Below are 23,019 nucleotides of genomic sequence, written 5' to 3' on the forward strand. Positions count from 1 at the left end.
ATACTGAAATCATCACATCATCTTAACTGCTAGAGAACAAAACATCAGAACAAGGGACTACTTAGAAAGTATTACATTGGGCCTGAAATCTCAGGGCCAGGAGTTGGGGGGACGAGGGACCAAGAACCAAACACTAAATAGAAACAGAAGTCACAGTGGTATTGTCCTGCCTTTGATTCACATTTGGTTTGTCAGAACAGGAACATAGCTTGCCTGATGGAAAACATAAAATGCCTCAAACTTGAAAGCTAAATGTTAAAAGCCATTTGACACAGTAGTTTTAATTAGAATCTCTATGAAGTCACCTGCACCAAGGGGGAAAAATAAAGACTTTTCTCTGAATGTTGGAGATACTGATGGGGAATTACCTGTTGGTCAATACTCAAGAATATAAATCAGAAATAGCTCTGTCATCTTGCTAAATAAAAGCTCACACTAACTAAGATGAAGATAAATATTAAATTAAGTCACAGTATGCTGCAGGAAAATTCTGAGGGTCCATTTTTCCTCCTAATTTCTGATTTAATTATCCTCTTCTTCACTCTGGAAAGGACATAATGAGGCATTCATTTTTTTAGTTGTGATAAAATATACTTACTGAAAGCTGGCTTTGACTAGTCTATTCCTATACATATATGATTCATAAATATTTAATTCAACAACTGTTTGAGGAACAGTATTTTAAGACGCAGTTAAAGTGACAGCTTTCTACATGAAGTTCTCCTTTCTTTACAAAAAAAGCATAAATCCTTCAATACAAACAAACAAACAAACAAGAAATTCTAATAGTTCCTTAAGGGTCTACATCTGTTGATGTTTATCAAAAGTGAATGCAAGCGTTAAAATATGGGGAGATAAAGGTTGAGAAACATACACAAGATTTTATCACCTGCATGAATACAAAAGTAACAGATTATTTTAAAAAGGAAAACAAAATCCTTTTTAGATGTCAGATATTATACAAACCCAAAATTATAGTTTGCTAAAAGATAACTTTATTTTTAATTATTTTTTTTTTATTGCTTAAAGTATTACAAAGGGTATTACATATGTGTCCATTTTATCCCCCCGCCCTAGACAGTCCCCTAGCCTCCCCTATCCACCAGTGTCTTATGTCCATTGGTTATGCTTATATGCATGCATACAAGTCCTTTAGTTGATCTCTTACCTCCCTACCTCCTGCCCCCCAACCCTCCCTGGCCTTCCAGCTGCAGTTTGACAATCTGTTTGAGGCAGCTCTGCCTCTGTATCTATTATTGTTCAAAAGCTTATAATGGTCTCTATTATCCATGAATGAGTGAGATCATGTGGTATTTTTCCTTCATTGACTGGCTTATTTCACTTAGCATAATGCTCTCCAGTTCTGTCCATGACGTTGCAAATGGTAAGAGTTCCTTCCTTTTTAGAGCAGCATAGTATTCCATCGTGTAGATGTACCACACTTTTCTAATCCATTCATCTACTGATGGGCACTTAGGCTGTTTCCTGATCTTAGCTATGGTGAATTGTGCTGCTATGAACATAGGGGTGCATACATCCTTTCTGACTGGTGTTTCTGGTTTCTTGGGATATATTCCTAGAAGTGGGATCACTGGGTCAAATGGGAGTTCCATTTGAAGTTTTTTGAGGAAACTCCATACTGTCTTCCATAGTGGCTGCACCAGTCTGCATTCCCACCAGCAGTGCACAAGTGTTCCTTTTTCTCCACATCCTCTCCAGCACTTGTCGTTTGCTGATTTGTTGATGATAGCCAGTCTGACAGGTGTGAGATGGTACCTCATTGTTGCTTTGATTTGCATCTCTTGGATGATTAGTGACTTTGAGCATGTTTTCATATGTCTCTTGGCTTTCTGAATGTCCTCTTTTGAAAGGTGTCTATTTAGGTCCTTTGCCCATTTTTTGATTGGATTGTTTATCTTCCTTGCTAAAAGGTAACTTTATGTTAATAATCAGAGAGTTCTATTTGTCAGCACAGAAATGCATAAGTGGGCACATTTTTTAAGAATGGTAGAATTTTACCATCCTTTGGTTGTAAGAAGGCTGATTGTGAGCGAAAATATGGTAATACTCATGAACAACCAAGTAACCTGTCCATTAAATACTTAATCCTAAGTGGTACTGCTGCCAGGCCCATAAAGCTAAAGCACATTTAGGTAGGTACTCCTTTTAAAATATGGGTTTTCTGTTTGTTTTGTTTGTTTGTTTGATACATGAGTAAAATCCTATGGTTCTCGATTTTAGCTGTCTGACTTATTTCACTCAGCATGATATTTTCAAGATCCAGCCATGTGAACACACAATGCTATATGCAGATGATATATTATAGAATTGTACACTTGAAACGTATATAATTTTACTAACGAATGTCACCATAATAAATTTAATAATTTTTTTTAAAAGAATAAATGTGGGTTGTCCCTTCCAGAGCTTCAAATAAAGAGGGCTATTTAGTTTCATGAAATTAAGAACAATCTCTATTTCTTTCTTTCTTCAGTAAATTTGTATCAAGAATCTCCTGTCTGCCAGATGTGTGCCTGTTACTCAACTTAGTGGTAGTAAAAAGGGAGTGGAGATTAAGAGCTTGCAGTTGCCCCAGTTATGTTGTAGAAAAGGCTCCCTCTTAATGTGGAAGATGAAAACAAACATGACATGTGTAGTGAATGATATATCCAAAATGGCAGCCAGAGATGCTGGAGAAAGGGGTCAGTTATGAAAAACGGCTTGTGAAAAAAATAGCAAAAGAAACTCAGGGAACAAATGTGATGTGAGAAACTTTCTGCTAAGGATTATTTATCTCCCAATTTACCATCTACTTTCAATCCTCATATTACAGGTTTCCAAGGCAGAGAAATAGGAAAACTGAGACAGGAAAGTTAAAACAAGGCAAAACATGTAGGCAATTTGCAGCCAATTTGTAACTAACAAGCCATTATATTCCCCAACCAAGGACACCAGAGCAAATGGTTAAAAAATCCTCCCTAATGAGAGAATGAAGAAATGGAGGGGGAAAGGGGAAAGGGAAAAAGGGCAGTTTTACTCCCTAAGTCAGCAGTCTCAAGGTTTGGCAAGATAAAGTGCTTCTCATGACTTCTGGGAAGGCCACAACAAAGTAAAAAGAAAAAAAGGGACTTTGACAATCCTGCTTGGGGATACAAAATAAATATCCATAATTAGTGGCATTTTTATATACCAAAATAGTCAGCAGAGAAATTTTGAAGCCTATAGACAGGAGGGTATAAAATGCTTCAGATCCCAACCCCAATTGCTCTTCAAATTAGCTGAGAGCCGTCTGTGCTTCATAAGTCAGATGTTTAGGTTTGCTTGCTTTGCTTTTTCAATAAAGGTGCCTGCTTTAATTGCTTTAATAAATTGGCTTTTCACAATGCAATCAAGGCCTCTCATATAAATCCATTTATATGAGTAGACTAGGACCGAGGTTGGGGACAGCCCTCTCCACTGACTTGGGGCTGTCCGGTCCAGTAACACCTCTCTAGTGTTAGTGAGAGGTGCCTATAACACTCATAGTTAATCATCCATATTTCTCTCCAATATCTCACTACCAGTTATTTTACCATGTTCTATTTAGAAACTTCTCACCTGAACATGAATGCCTTCCAAACACCTCCTTTCTGAGTTTTCACTTTACTGTGAGGAATCTAGGGTGAAAGTGAGCAACTACTTCAGTCCTGAACCCATATAACTGATTCAGAAGCTACATCCACTCCCTTCAGGATCCTTTCAAAGGAACAGAAACAATTACTGGTTTTATTAGTCAACCTTTTTTGGGAATGGGAAATTTTGTTTAACACTAATGGTACCATCAACCCAGTGGAGCAGAAAGATCACAATTTTGGAGAAGAACTTGAGTTGTAGACTAGACTCAATCCCTTATTAATTGGGAGCCATAAGTCCCATAGGTAAGTCTTGATTTATACCTCTTGTCTTAGATTCTGAACTGGATGATTACTATCAAAAGTAGCCTGCTTGGAGATACAAAATAAATATTCAGAAATTAGTGGCATTTTTATATACCAGTAATGAACTATCAGAAACAGAAACTAATAAAACAATCCCATTTACTATTGCAACAACAACAACAACAACAAAAAACAAGGTACCTAGGAATAAATTTAACCAAGGAGATAAAAAAATCTATACTCAGAAAACTATAGGCATTGAAGAAAGAAATTGAGGAAGATAGAAATAAGTGGAAGCATATACTGTGTTCATGGATTTGGAGAAATAACATCATTAAAATGCCCATACTACCCAAAGCAATCTACTGATTCAATGAAATTCCTATTAAAATACCAATGGTATATTTTACAGATCTATAACAAATATTCAAAAAATGTATATGGAACCAAAAAGACCCTGAATAGACTCAGCAACATTGAGAAAGAAGAACAAAGTTCGAGGTATTATAATACCTGATATCAAACTATACTACAAGGACATTGTAATCAAAACAGACTGGTACTGGCATAAGAACAGGCATATAGATCAATAGAAAAGAGTCCAGAAATCAACACACATCTTTATAGTCAATTAATTTTAGACAAAGGAGGCATGAGGGTACAATGGGGTAAAATCAGTATTTCAATAAATGATGTTGGGAAAATTGGACAGGTACAAGCACAAAAATGAAAATAGACCAACAACTTATACCATACACAAGAATAAACTGAAAATGGATAAAAGACCTAAATGTAAGGCAAAAAAAAAACAAAAAAAAGCTAGAAGAAAACATAAGCAGTAATATCTCAGACATTTCTCATAGCAATATGTTTGCTGATATATCTCCTAGAGCAAGAGAAACAAAGAAAAAATAAACAAATGGGACTACATCAAATTAAAAGGTTTCTGCACAGCAAAAGAAAGCATCAACAAAATAAAAAGGGAACCCACTATATGGAAGAACATATTTACCAATGATACATCTCCAAAATATTTCCAAAATATATACAGTACTCATATAATTTCCAAAATATATAAAGTACTCATACAACTCAATGAAAGGAAGACAAGCAACCCAATTAAAAAGTGAGCAAAGGAGATGAATAAACACTTCTTCAAAGAGGACATACAGGTGGCAATAGGTATATGAAAAAATGCTCATCACTAATCATCAGAGAGATGTAAATTAAAACTACAATGAGGTATACCCGCCAGAATGGCTACCATCAATAAATTAGCAAACAAGTGCTGGAGAGGATGTGAAGAAAAGGGAACCTTAGTATACTGCTGGTAGGAATGCAGACTAGTGCAACTATTATGGAAAACAGTATGGAGTTTCCTCAAAAAATTAAATATGGAACTGCCATTTGATCCAGTGATCCCACTTCTAGGAATATATCCTAAGAAACTTGAAACACCAATCAGAAAGAATTTGTGCACCCCTATGTTCACAGCAGCACAATTTACAATAGTCAAGATCTGGAAACAGCCTAAGTTCCCATTAGTAGATGAGTGGATAAAAAAGCTTTGGCACATTTATACCTTGGAATAGTATGCAGCAGTAAACATAAAGGGACCTGGAGATTATTATGATAAGTGAAATAATCGAGTCACAAAAAGACAAATACCATGTGATCTCATTTATATGTGGAAGCTAATGGCAAAATAAAGTGACGAGCAAAATAGAACCAGAGGCATGGATACATGGAACAGATTGACAGCTGTCAGAGAAAATGTGGTAGGGGTGACTGGATAAAAGGAGGTAAAGAGATTAGCCAAAGAACATATATGCCTAGCCCATAGACACAGACAACAGAGAGGTGATGGGCAGAGGCAAGGGGCGGCAGGAGCTGGGTGGCACTGGGAAAGGGTTTGGGAGAATGGGAACATCTGTAATAGTGTCAACAATAAAAATACATTTAAATGAAAAAAGTATCTTATTAGACAACAAATGTTACCTTACCTTTACCCTACTTATCAACCCTGTATACTTGGGAAAGTTACTTAACCTATGCAATGTTTTCTATTTTCTATTCTAAAAATGGAAGTAGTAATATACATATCTAACTTGAGGAATTATGAGAATTAAAAGAGACAGCTTATGTAAAAAATACTTAGCAGACTTAATGTTCTAAATAATTATTAGTTACTTTTAGTAGTAATGACTTGGAATCATTTTAGGATTTTGGAGTATTTTAGTCACTGGCATGAAAAAAATTATTATTGTTCTGCTTTACATAAATGGTTCAGCCAGTCTTTATCATATTCTAACAATCTATCTGTTCACTTTTAATTATTTTAACTGGGCTCTCTCCTCTTCCTTTCCTGGGTAAAAGCTTACTAAATGTAGTTCTTAGCCACATTACTTCACTCAATACTTTATTAAGGAAGATGCAACAATTTGAATTAAACCATATGAAGATTTTAACTGACAGAGTTCTTCAATCATTGAGACTAATAAAACCATCATTATATCCAAATTTAGTTTTATTTATAAGGATATAAGGGATATATCAAGCCATATTTGATTGAGAAATATTTGTTGACAAAATTTATCTATAAATGAACACATGATTTTTGTTATTAGGTAACAGACCATATCAGTGGTTCTCAACCTTCCTAATGCTGCAACCCTTTAATACAGTTCCTCATGTTGTGGTGACCCCCAATTTCATTGTTACAAATTGAACATAATTAAAGCATAGTGATTAATCACAAAAACAATATGTAATTATATATGTGTTTTCTGATGGTCTTAGGCGACCCCTGTGAAAGGGTCGTTTGACCCCCAAAGGGGTTGTGACCCACAGGTTGAGAACCACTGCCATAAATGTTCGGAAAAAATACTATATAATAAAGAGGTGATATGCAAATTGACCATCACACCCTCACACAAGATGGCCACCCCCATGTAGCCACAAGATGGTTGCTCCTATGTGGCCACAAGATGGCCAGCAAGGGAGGGCAGTTGTGGGTGACCCAGCCTACAGGGGAGGGAAGGCAGTTGGGAGCAACCAGGCCTGCAGGGAAGGGCAGTTAGGGGTGACCAGGTCTGCAGGGGAGGGAAGATGGGGGGGGCAGGCCAGCAAAGGAGGGCAGTTAGGGGTGACCAGGCCTAAAGGGGAGGGCAGTTAGGGGCAACAAGCCTGGCAGGGGAGGGCAGTTGGGGGGACCAGGCCATCAGGGAAGGGCATGACCAGGTCTGCAGGGGAGGGCAGTCGGGGGCGATTGGGCCAGCAGGCAGAAGCAGTTAGGGGCAATCAGGTGGGGGGGGGCAGGTGAGGGGGGCCAGGCCATCAGGGAAGGGCAGTTAGGGATGACCAGGCCTGCAGGAGAGGGCAGTTTGGTGGCAATGAGGCTGGCAGGGGAGGGCAGTTGGGGGCGATTGGGCCAGCAGGCAGAAGCGGTTAGGGGCAATCAGGCAGGCAGGCAGGCGAGCGGTTGGGAGCCAGCAGTTCCGGACTGTGAGAGGGACTAAACCGGTAGTCGTAGTCAGACATCCCCTGAGGGGTCCCAGATTGGAGAGGGTGCAAGTTGGGCTGAGGAACACCCTCCCCTAGTGCATGAATTTCGCGCACCAGGCCTCTAGTAATATATATTTTAATCTTTATGTTGAAAGTATTACATATGTTCCCCTTTCCCTCCATTAACCTATTCCCTCTCCCCTCAATCCTTCAGTACCCTATTGTCTGTATCTATGGGTTATGCATATACACATATGAGTTCATTGGTTGATCTGTTTCCTTCCACCCTTTCCCGCCTTTCCTCTGAGGTTTGACAATCTGTTCCATGTTTCTATGTCTCTGGGTCTGTTTTTGTTCACCAGTTTATGTTGTTCATTAGATTCCACATATGAGTGAGATCATGTGATACTTATCTTTCTCTGACTGGATTATTTTGCTTAGCATAATGCTCTCTAGACTCATCCATGCTGTTGTAAATGGCTTCAGGAGTTTTTTTCTTTTTTTTCTTTTTTACAACTGCATAGTATTCCATTGTGTAGATGTACCACAATTTTCTAATTCACTCATCTGCTGATGGGCACTTAGACTGTTTCCAAATCTTAGCTATTGTTAATTGTGCTCCTATGAACATAGGGGTGCATATATTCTTTCGGATTGGTGTTTCTGATTTTTTGGGATATATTTCTAGAAGTGGAATCACTGGGTCAAATAGAATTTCCATTTCTTATTTTTTGAGGAAACTCCAAATTGTTTTCCACAGAGGCTGCACCAGTTTGCATTCCCACCAGCAGTGTACGAGGGTTCCCTTTTCTCCACACCCTTGCCAACACTTGTCATTTGTTGATTTGTTGATGATAGCCATTCTAACAGGTGTGAGGTGGTACCTCATTGTCGTTTTGATTTACATCTCTCAAATGATTAGTGACTTTGAGCATTTTTTCATGTCTTTTTGTCTTCTGTCCACTTTGGAGAAGTATCTATTTAGGTCCTTTGCCAATTTTTTAATTGGCTTGTTTATCTTCCTTTTGTTGAGTTGTATGAGTTCCCTATACATTTTGGAGATTAACCCCTTATAGGATGTATCATTGGCAAATATGTTCTCCTATGCAAATATTCTTTTTAATAACTGATCAAGAATAAAATAAATGTGAAGAACATAATAGAATATGGGGAATTCACAGCCAAAAAAGCACAGGTATGGTTAAGAAAAAGCTGTTTACTTTCTTTGTGTTCATAGTTCTTAAAGAAATATATGTGCATTTGTTTTAAAAAGTAAAGAGATATTTAAAATATCAGGTTCTTCCCTACCCCTCTCCATCCATATTCTGACTCTTCCAAAGCAAAAACTTAAAACATTTTTATTTGTATTTTTTTCTAGCTACTTAGAGTAAGTCCTCACTTAACATTGTTCATAGGTTCTTGGAACTGTGGTGAAACAATATACAACAAAACCAATTTTACCATAGGCTAATTGATATAAATAAGAGTTAAGTTCCAACAGCATGTCAGCATTATAACAAAATGATATTATTTTAGGACCTGCTGTATCTTCATATTTCTAAATGACATCGTTTTTACATCATTATTTTTTGATTTTCATTTTAGGTGCTATCTCTTAAAATGGAATATGAAGATTTTGTTCTCCTATAATGTCTTCATACATTTCCTTCCTCAAACACCCCCAAAACAGTCTTATCGCATTTTTTACCAAAATGATATTTACTTGGTTAAGTCAATATTCATTGAGTGAAACTGCATTCAATGATTACCATTTTCTTTCTCCTTCTATTCCCCACCCCAAGTTAATAACTTTCTTTTCTTTTTATATTGATGTTTGGTTTTCTTTTTGACTAGAAAAATGATTTTTAACCATTTTTATCTCATGGCACACACAAATTAATTACTAAAACTCTGCAACACATCAAAAATCATATTCTGTTTCTTTTGCTGATCTAACAAAAAATAGGTATAATTTTGATTCATTCACACCAGATGGCTCTTGTTGTGTTGACTGTTGTCATTTTTCATTTGACAATCTAAGGGAAAAGAGGCCAGCGTCCCTAATTAAAATAGTCAGGTATTGTATGTTTTAAAAATTCTTGTGGCACAGCAGTCTAGAACAAATTCATACCCAAACTTTCTAAAAGACCTGAAAAACTCCCCTAGGTACAGCCAAAAACTTCAGGTAAGCCTTGCATTATTTTTTTTCCCCTCTTGGCAACATCCGGGCTGCACTTTTGCTTTTGGTATTCACTGGCTGTCTTCAAGGTCTGATACCCAGCTGTCACTCTAAGCCAGCCGTGGGCAAACTACTGCCCGCGGGCCAGATCGGCCCGTTTGAAATGAATAAAACTAAAAAAAAAGAAATGACGGTACCCTTTTATGTAATGATGTTTACTTTGAATTTATATTAGTTCACACAAACACTGCATCCATGCTTTTGTTCCAGCCCTCCGGTCCAGTTTAAGAACCCATTGTGTCCCTCGAGTCAAAAAGTTTGCCCACTCCTGCCTAAGCTGTCCTTTATCATCACTCTGGAAGTTTCCTATGATTCCATCTGTATTTGTTTTCCAGGTTTTCAGATCCCACACTTTCCTGTATCTTGGTTCATTTCTCCTTTGCAATGAACCGAAACAAAACATTTTTACAAGTTAGAAAGCTGTTGCAATGTTTCAGATGGTGGCTGGTTCAGTTGCAACCTCTGGCTCCTAAGTTCTTTTTTATCACATGCTCTGTCTTTTTGCTTTTGAAAGAAAAAAAAGAACTGTTTAAATGTTTTGAGACCCTTCAAATATTTTTTATACTTTCACACTTAATTGATAAATTTAGCTACTATAGAATTCTAGTTGAAAAAAAAATTATCTCTGTAAATTTTGGAGATCTTATTCCATAGTCTTATAGCTTTCTAAGTTGCTATCCAAAGTCCAGTGATAATCCTTTAATGGAACTGTTATAAGGAGAAAGTACCCGCGAGACAGGAAACCACGGCAAACCAAGAATTTGGTGAAACAGATCCTCTCCCTTGCCAATCTGGAGAGGGAGTTTCTTTATTAACAGATTTGAATCCGGGCTGCCGCCGCGGCAGGACGCGCGCAGGAAGCAGCAGCGAGCGGTTACAGTTACAGCTTTTTATACACAACTCAAAATAGGGGTGGGGGTAACGAGGACAAAGAGGGTTCACGCATCGGCCAGGGGCTTCCTGGGACATTTGTTATTACCTGATAAGACATCCTGCTCGTTAGGTCAGTTTGACCTGCCAGCCAAGACCCCGGGCCAGATGGCCAGACTATAAATTTTCTCACTCAGGAGGGAGTAAAAGGGGGAACAAAGAAATTCCAAAGGGGTCTGTGCTGTGTCCTAACGGCATGGGAGTTTATCACTCCTGCCTGGTACTCTCACATCCAGCTTATCCTAACAATTAATCAGAGCCTAACTCCCTCAGCCGGTTCTCAGCGTCCGGGGCTATAAATCCCTGGTGACTGCTTCGAGTTCTGCACTTCCCCATGCAGGGCTGGTAATTTTCTACTGCCATACAGGAACTAATATTTTTTTCTTGGAAGTATTTAGGATCTTTTTATTATTTTTCCATCCAACATGTTGGTGAGCCCCTTAAATCTGGCAACTCATGTCTTTTACTTGTGAAAGGTATTCTTGTTTTTTTCTTCACAATTTTTCCCTTTCATTTACTTTGTTCTCTTTTATTAAGACTGACTACAAGACAGGTTGAACTTCCTCTAATGCATCTTTTTTCTTAATATCAATCTCATTGTCTTATGGATGAACTTTTGGGGCTCTTTCCTCACCTTAATATTCTGATCCTTCAACTGAATTATTTTATTTCCCTTACCATATTTTTCATTTCTAAGAGCGTTTTTTTTTGTTCTATGAATATTGCTTTTAATATCATTCTGCTTTTATTTCATACAAGTGATTGCTTTCATCTCTGACAATATTAATTATATATTTGGGCACTTAGGAAATTTTCTCCAGCTCCCAATATTAACTGCTCACTCCAAATTCAGTTTTCCTATTTATTTATTTTTTATGATCACTGCCTTTCACATCAGATGCTCAGATATTTTTGACTAACAGTTCCTACTTAAGAGTCTCAACCTAAAAAATTCATAGGGAATTCTGGGTGTGGAAGAGGACTAACCAATTGGTGGGATTTACTATAGGATGACAAAGCAGTGTAACTTCTTTTTTGTTGGTAGGGGATACAACTAAAAAAAAATATGAGTATTTGTAGTTCTTTTTTGTTGAGTCTAACTGGCAACCATGGACTCTCCTTCAACCCAGCACTTGGTACCTGCTAGTGTTCCAGGAATTGAGTTGAGAAAGAAGTTAGGTGTGTATGTGAGGGAATAGCAGATAGGGGTTATGTCTCACCATTAAGCATGTATTGCTGCTTTTTTTGGTGAAGTACCTTATCTCTACCCTTGATGGTGCCTTGGGACTCAAAGCTCTTACCTCTGTAGTTCATTTTAGGAAGAAAATGAATTTCAAGGCTTCTACTAAGATCTGGAGGGCACATAAATGGAAACTGTGGGTGTTCCTACCAGGTCCCTTCTGATCCTTCCTATTGATTCTATGAATCAGCCCCCCAGTGTCCATGTGCTTTTCTTCTAATAACTCTCACCTCACCTGCAGCTATCTTCGGTGTCTTATTTTTAAGCTACAAGAGCCACCTTGGCAGCCTACCAACAGAGCTGGATGTACCTGGAAAATAATACCCCCACCTCCAGCTATAGTGAATTATTTGTGCAAGAGTGTGCCTCTAGTCAGGACAAACTCTGAGATGCAATGTACACTCCAGAGCTCCCCTACAGGATGTGGCAGAAAGTGGGACTTAGTCTAAAATCACCCTTTTTCTTGGTTTCCTACCCTTCACTGTTTTCCCACTCCCACAGTGGTTTCTCCTGGGAACACTTCCTTTAACGAAGCACTTCCATATGAATCTACATTTTAGAATCAGCTTTTGGAGATCCCAGCCTAAGACCATCATCTAGTTGCCTGAGTTTGGGAAAGGATCCAATCTTCATCAAACTTCAACTAGTACTTCTGATTTTGGGTCTGACCCAAACTTCCATTACCATGAGAGGTTTTAAGAACCTCCAGTCTCTGAACCTTTAGGAAGCTGAAGCTGAAATTCCAGGCTTCTGGAATTTTGAGACAATTGTAGAGTAATTTCCTGTAATGTCATTTTTATTCAGTTTTAAGTTCAACCTCAGAAACACCTTGAGCTTCATAGAGTTAAGGTCAGACTATTCTTCCAAATGTCTTGTGGTACAACTCACTCTCCTCTTGGCAGTGTGTACTTTAGTAGAAAAACAGACAGAAGTCTTACCTGACTTAAATCTCTAGAAGTTAAGATGCTCTACAGTCAGAAAATGTGGGTTCAATTACTTTACCATCTGTGTGATGACCAGTAAGTTACTGAACCTCTCTGTCATAATTTTCTCCCCTGAAATCTGTATCCTTATTACAGTGCCTATTCTTTGAGTTATTTTCTGGTGGTGATAATGACATTTTGGTACCACCACCATATGCCTTCACCTAGCTTCCACACTTCAGACATTTTTGGCAAAGGTGAAGGGTATAATCTAAGGCAGTGGTTCAAAAAATGTAGTCTCCATATAAGCAGCAGCATCTCTGGAAATTGTTAATAAGGTAAAGTCTTAGGCTCTACTCCATAACTACTGAATCAGAAACTGCTGATGGAGCCCAGCCCTGTGTTATAACAAGCCCTTCAGGGGATTCTAATGCATAGTCAAGTGTGAGTAACACTGACCTAAGGCCACAGATCAAAGGAAAATATAGCATACCCCCATGAAGATGAATGTCAAGACCTAGAGTCAGTTGGTGTGTTACAGAAAAACTGGACCAGAACCAAACAGCGCTCTGAGAGTTTGGAGTTACACTTTATTCACCGCGGCAGGCTTAGGGAAATGAATCCAAATCTAAGCAAAACTACAAGCAGAACTTCCCTTTTTATAGAAGAGCCAGCCCTTTGTGTGCTTGCTGGTGGCGGCCTTGAAAACTATACAGTTCTATCCAATTAAAAATGCACCTGGCATGGCATTGGGTGTATCTAGTCTCTGGCCTACAAGGTCAGATAGCTAAGTTTATCTCCCTCACTATTCAAGCAGGCTAGAAAGCAAAGTTACTTTTTCAGAATAAGAGGCCGTCTAAAGAATAGCAGAGAATTCCAAACAGTAGTTTTACAGAATAGGGGTTTTCCTTCACAGGTGTGGTATTGAAGATCATAAGCAGAACCAACAAACACATATATATATATATATATATATATATATATATATATATAATAAGTGATAGGAGGAAGTCATACTTATACCTTTATTATTAGAGTAGTATACTTGTAGTTGTAAATATTAAGATCATCATGTTATTAATGAATATGAATTGCAGCTGGGAGCTAAGGAGTAAATGCAGATTTCAAGCTTGTAAAGTTGACAGTGAATGTATACCACATAGTTTTAAAATGAAACTAGAAAAGTACCTTAATGCAAGAAAAATTATGGGCTCATAATTTCCGGGCCCATAAGCTGAAGAAACACTTGATAGAATCCTTTATTGTATTAATGTTTTTCAGAAACAAGCTACCAAATGTACATGGTCAGAAATATTTGCTGAGGAAAATTCATTTGAAGCTGTCACTTTGCCAGAGACACAACTATTGAAATTTGTTTGAAATTCTGAATTAGTGCCATTCAAGTAAATGATCTTTAGAAGCAAAGAAGTTAAGAGCAAGAAAGAGCTCCTTGAATCTGACATTCAGAATCTGGGGAACCAAGCAAGAAACAAACATTCCAACATCACCTGTGTAGCAATTTACAGTCAGTTAAAACCAATTAGGTGATTTACTTTGAGTACAAATCAGAGACACAAAAAAGACAATCCCTAGATTAAGTCCTCCAAGAGCCTGACGTTTTAAAAAGAGCAAAGAAAACCTCTGTCCCTGGACAAAGCAAATCTCAGAGGATAACTCACACAGGTTCGTGTTCAAGGGTGATAAACAGCCACTCAATTTGACATATAATCTCTCTGAGCAGCTCAGCCTAATCTCCTGCATGACATAGCAGAGACTATGTCTCTCCAGCCCTTTATGGCCTCTACGTGAATATCGTAAAGCTCTGCTGTTGAGATCAGGGACATAGCAGCTCTGAATACCACCACAAGGATATTAGACAGAGTAGCTGAATATCTTATAAACATACCTATATTCTTTAGTCAATGCAGAGTCTCACTTTACATTAATTATAAGAATACTCAAAATAATAATAAAATAATGGCTAACTTATACAGTCTTCATGCCTAACAGAGTCTTTGCTAAGCCCACTACATGCACATTCTTGGTGGATCTTCTTAACACACCTATGAGGTGGGTGGTACTTGCATTGCATTATCCAGAGGAAGAAATTAAGCCTCAGCATTGCTAAGTAACTTGGTTAACCAGTAACTGTTGTAGAGCCTGGATTAAATCCCAAGGCTATCTTAATTCAAATACTCTGTATTTAACCACAAGTGTTTTAATGCCTACATTCAGAGTCCAATCTATTTCAGCAGCTGCAGTCTATGATATATGTGAAATTCCCTTTGCTTCACAAGGACAGAATAAAACATTTCAGGTAGCAATGATGTTATTGAAATGTGCATGAGGACAATGCTTCCTTTCTGATTGTGTACTGGATCTCTTTAGTCTTTAATAGCTGTAAAGTATGTTAGAAATCTCCTTCTTTTTTTCTTTTTATATATTTTATTGATTTTTTACAGAGAGGAAGGGAGAGAGATAGTTAGAAACATCGATGAGAGAGAAACATCGATCAGCCGCCTCCTGCACATCTCCTACTGGGGATGTGCCCGCAACCCAGGTACATGCCCTTGACCGGAATCGAACCTGGGACCTTTCAGTCCGCAGGCCGACGCTCTATCCACTGAGCCAAACCGGTTTCGGCTAGAAATCTCCTTCTTAAAGTCATTGTATGAGTGGGGATTCAGCTGGTCCCCATTAGTGTTTACTTTGAGTTTGGTGATGCTTTGGTTGCCATGGACACCAGATTTCAACACACCACTGAGCACAGGGAATCTATCCCATAAACGTAATGGAGGCAGCAGATGGGCACAGTAACAGCTAATTGCACATAATGTTATGACCAGTATTTGTTTTGCCACCTCCTGCTTTTCATGTAGGAAACAGCTTCTTTATAACCCAGGTAACAACACTCACGCTTAATGCATCAAAGTCATTCATTTGTCTGGGTTGTTGAATGGGGTAAAGCTAATGAGAAAAGGAAATGTGATCTTACACAAACACTCCTTTGCCTAGTTTGTTAAAATAAAGAACGGATCAAATGATGTCTTGAAAATTCAGTTTGTCCAAGTGGCTAGCAACCCAAGAATAACGAGTCTATTAACTTAAATCCATAAAGGAAATAATTAGGAAAAGATAAGTGATTATATATATATATATATATATATATATATATATATATATATATTTTTTTTTTCCTTCAGACAAACCAAACATCTAAGGCATTGTATTTAATTAATTAATGTATGTCAGACATCAATTAGTAAAAGTAAATCACGAAGAGAAACACTTATTTGAATACATCATGGACTGTCAGCCAGTTTACCAAAAGACTATCACCACATGGGGGTATTAAAAGACTGCACTGCCATGTGAAGGAAAGCCATTGTATATTGTGTAGGAGCCATTCACATGACAAACATCACTCACTAAATTAACCAGCAAAACTGAAATTAACCAAGTTAATAATTAATACAACCTATAATTTTCACATTCAGAGGTAAATAAACATAGTGAAATTCCATTTAAACAACCTTTTTATACAACAATTAGAGGCCTGGTGCATGAAATTTGTGCACCAGGAGGGGGGTGTCCCTCAGCCCAGCCTTCACCCTCTCCAATCTGGGACCCCTCGGGGGATGTTCAACTGACAGTTTAGCCCCAATCCCACAGGCCGGCAGTCGAACATCCCTCTCACAACCTGGGACTGCTGGCTCTTAACCGCTCGCCTGCCTGCCTGCCTTATTGCCCCTAACTGCTTCTGCCTGCCAGCCTGATCACCCCTAACCATTCCCCTGATGGCCTGATTAACACCTAACTGCTCCCCTGCTGGCCCAATCACCTCCAACTGCCCTCCCCTGCCAGCTCGATCTCACCCCAACTGCCCTCCTCTGCTGGCCCAATCTGACCCCCAACTGCCCTCCCCTGCCAACCTGGTCACCCCCAACTGTCCTCCCCTGCAAGCCTGGTCCCTCCCAACTGCCCTCCCCTGCCAGCCTGGTCGCCCCCAACTGCCCTACCCTACAGGCCTGGTCCCCCACAACTGTCCTCCCCTGCTGTCCTGCTGGCCCCCAACTGCCCTCCCCTGCAGGCCTGGTCCCCACCAACTGTCTTCCCCTACCTGCTTGGTTGCCCCCAACTGCCCTCTCTGCCAGCCTGATCTCACCCCCAATTGCCGTCCCCTCCCGACCTGATCTTGCCCCCAACAGCCCTCCCATGCCAACCTGATCTCGCCCCCAACTGCTCTCCCCTGCCAGCCAATTTGGTTCTGATTGGTCGGTTTCTATGCCAGTCAGTGTCAAAAGCTTCTCCTCCTAGGCAGCCATTGGCTCCTCACAGTTGACCCAGATTTGGTTCTGATTGGTCATTTCCTATTAGTCAGCATCTCTAGGCCTATCAACAGGGCCTGATCAGAAAGGTGGGGCTGATCAGCAGCCCCAGTGGAGGCCTGGAGAGAAACGGAGGCACAGCTACTGACCAGAGCTAAAGAGAGAGGCCAGTACTGATCAACAGCTGCCACAGAGGCTATGGACCAGACCCTGCTTCTCTCTTTAGGCCTCTTTCTAGGCCCCCCTCAGCAGGCAGTGCTGGGTCACCATGCCTGCAGCCATAGCGATCAGCGCTGGCAACCCAGGGCTGACTGCTGGACTGACTTCCAGTTGGTCGAGCCTCCTGGTCGTTGCAGATGTGAAGGACCCAGGGTTTTTATATATATTAGGATGGGAGGTTGAATTACTGGCAAAACAAATAATTCAGTACATTTAAAAGAATTTTTACTATGCCTATTTATTCAGTAATAAGAAAATTACAAACTATGCTGTCTTCAAATAATTATAATACAAATAATATGTTTAACTTTGCTAAGTAACTTGGTTAAGGTCAACCAGTTACTGTGGTAGAGCCTGGATTCTAGTTTAGGTTTTAGGGGAGTGTATGTTAATAAATGAAAAGGTATAGCCCTGGTCAGTTTGACTCAGTGGATAGAGCATCAGCCTGTGGACTGAAGGGTCACAGGTTTGATTCCCAGTCAGGGCACATGCCTGGGTTGTGGGATCAATCCCCAGTGTAGGGCATGCAGGGGGCAGCCAATTAATGATTCTCTCTCATCACTGGTATTTCTATCTTTCTCTCTCCCCTCTCCCTTCCTCTCTGAAATCAATAATTATATATATATATATATATATATATATATATATATATATATATATATAGAGAGAGAGAGAGAGAGAGAGAGAGAGAGAGAGAGAAGGTATAAATAAATTATATCTAAGAAAATCTGGATTATTTTGCCTAGGTTTAAATCACTGTATCAGAAAAAAAAATGTTTTTTTAAATAAAACAATAACAAAAATGTCTCTAAGTATCTTCAAATTAAACTATTTTAGAGTTAGGAGCCATATTACTTTATGTCACACAAGTAAATATAATTGAATAATTCTAAAATGGGAATGGTTCCAAGCGGGGAGAAAATGGGGGTCAAAAAGGCAGACCTGTCCTGCATCTCATACCAGGGCCAGTCTGGAAATACAACTAATCTGGAGAACATCCATCCAGAATTAACAAATGGATCCCAGCCAGAGAGGCTACTTATAGCAAGAAAGAACAGACAACACCTGGAGACTGGTAGGAAGGGCAGCGAGGTTGCGAGAGCAGTGGCTGGCCATGGGCTGAGAGTGAGAGGAGGAAGCTGCATTACAGGAAAATCCGTTTCCTCAGAAAAATATAAGCCTGGCCCAGGCTGAGCACCACAGCTATGTCCCACACCAGAAGGAATACCATCCAACTGTGAAAAGAAAAAGCCGCAGGGTTGCGGGCTGCCAGGGAGCCTGGACTTAAGTTCATAGCCGTGAAAGGCTGTATTGTGAAAGGCAGCCCCAGAGAAAGGCAGCCCTCGCAAAAGGAGAAAGCAACACTGTGCTGGTGGGAGAGAAATCCATAGTTTCATTGTTGTTTTTGTTTTTATTCTCTCAATGCAGAAAACAGGACTTTTCAGTTGCAACTACTCACCTGAGGCTTTGCATGGAGGGTGGAGTGGACTTGAGGTGACTGAAGAGAGGCGGGTGTGGGAAACAGGGCAGGGAGACATGGAAAAGCAGTAGCCAGGCGTCCTGCATTGGGACTTTCTTAGGCTTCCAAACCTAAAGGGCAATTTCTATGCAGAGGAGATAGCCCCTCTGAGTAGCCTCAGAGCAAGTGATACAGCTTGCAACACCCTGCATTTTGAGCTTTACACAGGAAACAAAGGTAGAGTCAAAGCTTCTGGGTCTGAACAGTCTCAAGGAGCCCTCAGTGTCCATTCTGCTATTTTGGGAACCAGATTGATAAAAACTCCAGGTTACTATCTGACCCCATTGGTTTCCACACAAGGATCTCTGTCTAATCAAGGGCAGAGTAATATTTTGGGCCTCGCAGAGGAGTAGCTCTGAGACAGGAAAAAATGCCCATCATATTTCCTGAAAGCAAAATAGCACCAACACCACCTAAAGCCCTGTCAGACTCTTGAGTGATTAAGATTGACAGCTGGCAGAAAGGCAAAGAGGTCAGATTGGCCCCATCTGCTTGCAGCTAAGGGGAGACAGACAGAGGCAGTGGGCTGGTGGATTGCTTGGAGCTTCAAGCAGGGTGCTGAAAGCCAAAAGGCAGTCCCTGACAGTGGTTAGCACCTAAGTATCTAACAGGAAGCCCAGAATTGGAAGACAGAACAGAATACTAGTAGTAGGGTCCTAAGCCAGCTCCCATGGGGCATTAAAACTTGGCTGAAATGAACAACACTTCACTGTTTTTTGTTTCATTTTTCATTTTGTTTTTTCATTATTATTTTTGGCACCTGTTTCTTCCTCTCTTCTCTTTTTTCCTCCCATTTTTCTTCTCCTTTCTCCTTTCTAGTTTTTCTCTTTCTTTTTTTCCTCCTTTTTTTTTTTAAAAAAGATCTTTATCTACTTTAATCTAATCTCTGTTGGTTTATTCATATATCTAATTTCTTCTTCCCTGCTCCCACTCAATATCCCTTTCTATTTTCTTTTTCTTCACTACTTAATTTTTCTCTTTCTTCTCTTGCTCTTTTCTTCTTCTCCTAATTTTTTAACTTGTTTCACTTCATGAATTCAAGACTACCTGCTCTCTCTTCTATCCTCTTTTTCAAAAATGTGTTTTCCTGTCTTCTCATTTCTTTCCTTCCTCCTCTATTCTAAACTGTGGTCCTTTCCCTATTCCTCCAATTCCTTAACCTTAATTTCTTTATTTAAGCTCTGCATCTACAGTTTCTGCCCCCTCTTTCTAGGTGCTTTTTGGTTTGTTTGTTTGTTCTGTTGTGTTTTCTCCACATATTTTTCTTTTTTAAAAAATATTCTTTATTGATTTTTTACAGAGAGGACGGGAGCGGGATAGAGAGTTAGAAACATCAATGAGACAGAAACATCAATCAGGTGCCTCCTGCACACTCCCCACTGGGGATATGCCCACAACCAAGGTACATGCCCTTGACCAGAATCAAACCCGGAACCCTTCAGTCTACAGGCAGACACTCCATCCACTGAGCCAAACCGGCCAGGGCTCCACATATTTTTATTTCTTTTTTATTCTATCATTCTTGCTCTCTTTTCTCTTTCCTAATTCTCTTTTAACTGATGATCACTTTTATTGGGTCATAGGGGTCTTCTGTACATTCATGTTCTTTTTCTTCTGTGTCATGTCTTGTCTTGTTGTATTTTGTGCTGTTCAGTCAGTGCCTCCACAACAACTATCACAATGTGGTAGGTAGTGAGCCACATAATAAGACACCCTGAGATGAGACTCCATCCATAAATTGGACAATAACATTCAAGACCCAACTACATCAGGAAAACCCAAATATCTAAGTAGGGGGCCTGCCTAGAACACCCAGCCCAGGAGACCTGAGATACTGCACCACATGGTCCCCCAAAACATCTATTACATAAGACCAATCCAAGAAATCTTGGTAGCATAGTAGTTTGTTCTGATACATACAAACAAATACAAAGGAGCAGCAAAAATGGGGAGACAAAGAAACAACCCATAAATGAAAGAAAAGGAGGAGTTGGCAGAAAAGGAACTAAATGAAATGGAGTCAAGTAATTTGTCAAAGAAAGAATTCAGAATAATGGTTATAAAGATGCTCAAACATTTTGATGTGAAATGCACAAAACTCAATGAGAATTATAAGGGGCTGGATAAGAAATTCACCAACATGAATAAGAATCAAGAGGAAATGAAGAATTACATAGCTGCAATAAAAAGCACAATGGAAGGTTTCAACAGTAGACTAGAAGAAGCTGAGGACCAAACAGTGAGTTAGAAAACAAGATAGTGAAAAACAACCAAGCAGAGCAGCAACTGAAAAAAAAAATTAAAAAGCAGGAGGAGAGTCTAAGGGAGCTTTGGGACAACCTGAAATGAAACAGCATCCACATAATAGGGGTGCTAGAAAGAGAGGAAGCTGAGAAGGGAATAGAAAACCTGTCTGAAGAAATAATGACAGAAAACGTCCTTGACTTGGGAAGAAAAATGTCACAAAAGTCCAGGAAGCACAGAGAATACCACTCAAGTTGAACCCAAAAGACCAACACCAAGAAACACCATAATAAAATGGGCAAAAAAGTAAGAGTCTTAAAGCCTGCCAGACAGAGACAGAAAGTTACCTACAATGGATCTCCCAATAGCCTATCAACTTATTTCTTAACAGAAACACATCAGGCCAGAAGGGAACAGAATGAAGTATACAAAGTGATGAAAAGTAAGGAACTGAATCCAAGAATACTCTATCCATCGAGGCTATCATTCAGAATTGAAGGGGACATAAGGAGCTTCGCAGACAAAAACAGGTTAAGGGAGTTTATTACCACCAAAACCGCAATGAAAGAAATGCTAAAGGGTCTGTTGTAAAAAGAAAAAATGGAAAGGGAAGAAGAACATAAGCATAAAGAATAAAAAGGGCAAGAAGCAAGTACCTATCAATAATAACCTTAAATGTAAATGGATTCAATGCTCCAATCAAAAGATATAGGGTAGCTGAACGGATAAGAAAACATGACCCATATATATGCTATCTACAAGAGACCCACCTCAGAACAAAAAAATCACACAGTCTGAAAGTGAATGGATGGAAAAAATTTTTTCCAGCAAAGGGGAATGAAAAAACAGCTGGAGTAGCAATTATCATATCTGACAAAAAAACCCCCAAACAACCTCAAAGTGAAGGCCATAATGAGAGATAAGGAAGGCTACTTCGTAATACTAAGCAGATCAATAGATAAAGAGGATATAACTCTGGTAAACATATATGTACCCAAGATAGGAGCATCTAAATACATTTTAAAAAACCTTCTGTATTGTATCAAGGGAGAGGTCAACAGCAATACAATCATAGTAGGGGACATTAATACCCCACTGACATGACTGGATAAATGTTCTAGACCAGTGGTTCTCAACCTTGGCTGCACATTAGAATCACCTGGGAATCTTTTTAAAATCCTAATTTCTGGGCCTCATCCTCTGGAAATTCTGTTTCTTTGTTATGGGGTGAGGCCCAGAAATCAGGATTTTAAAAAGATTCCCAGGTGATTATAATGTGCAGCCAAGGTTGAGAACCACTGTTCTAGACAAAAAAAAATCAATAAGGAAACAGCAATCCTAAATTACTCTGTAGAACAGATGTAACTAATTGACATTTTCAGAACATTCCACCCCCAAAGTACTAGAATATACATTCTTCTCAAGGCACATGGGACATTTTCAAATATAGATGACATGTTAGAACACAACCTAAGTCTACAATTTCAAGGAGGTTGAAATCATATAAAGCTTCTTCTCAGACCACAATGGCATGAAATTAGAAATCATCTACAATAAAAATGCTTAAAAACAATCAAGTACACAGAGTCTAAATAGCATGCTATTAAACAATGAATGGGTTACCAAAGAGATCAAAGAAGATGTAAAAACCATTTTGGAAACAAATGAAAATGAACACACTACAATCCAAAAATCTATGGGACACAGAGAAAGCAGTCCTGAGAGGGAAGTTCATAGCACTACAGGCCTACCTCAAAAACAAAACAAAACAAAACAAAAAAATAAATTAAAAAAACTAGAAAAAACTGGTAATACGTTATCTAACACTACAACTTAAAAAATTAGAAATAGAACAATAAGAAAATCCCAGAACAGTAGAAGGAAAAAAATAATAAAGATCAAAGCAAAAATAAATGACATTGAGAAAAAAAAAACACCACACACACACAAAATATC

The sequence above is a fragment of the Myotis myotis genome, unplaced genomic scaffold (genome assembly GCF_014108235.1).
Source record: "Myotis myotis isolate mMyoMyo1 unplaced genomic scaffold, mMyoMyo1.p scaffold_m19_p_4, whole genome shotgun sequence".
NCBI classification, from domain to species: Eukaryota; Metazoa; Chordata; class Mammalia; order Chiroptera; family Vespertilionidae; genus Myotis; species Myotis myotis.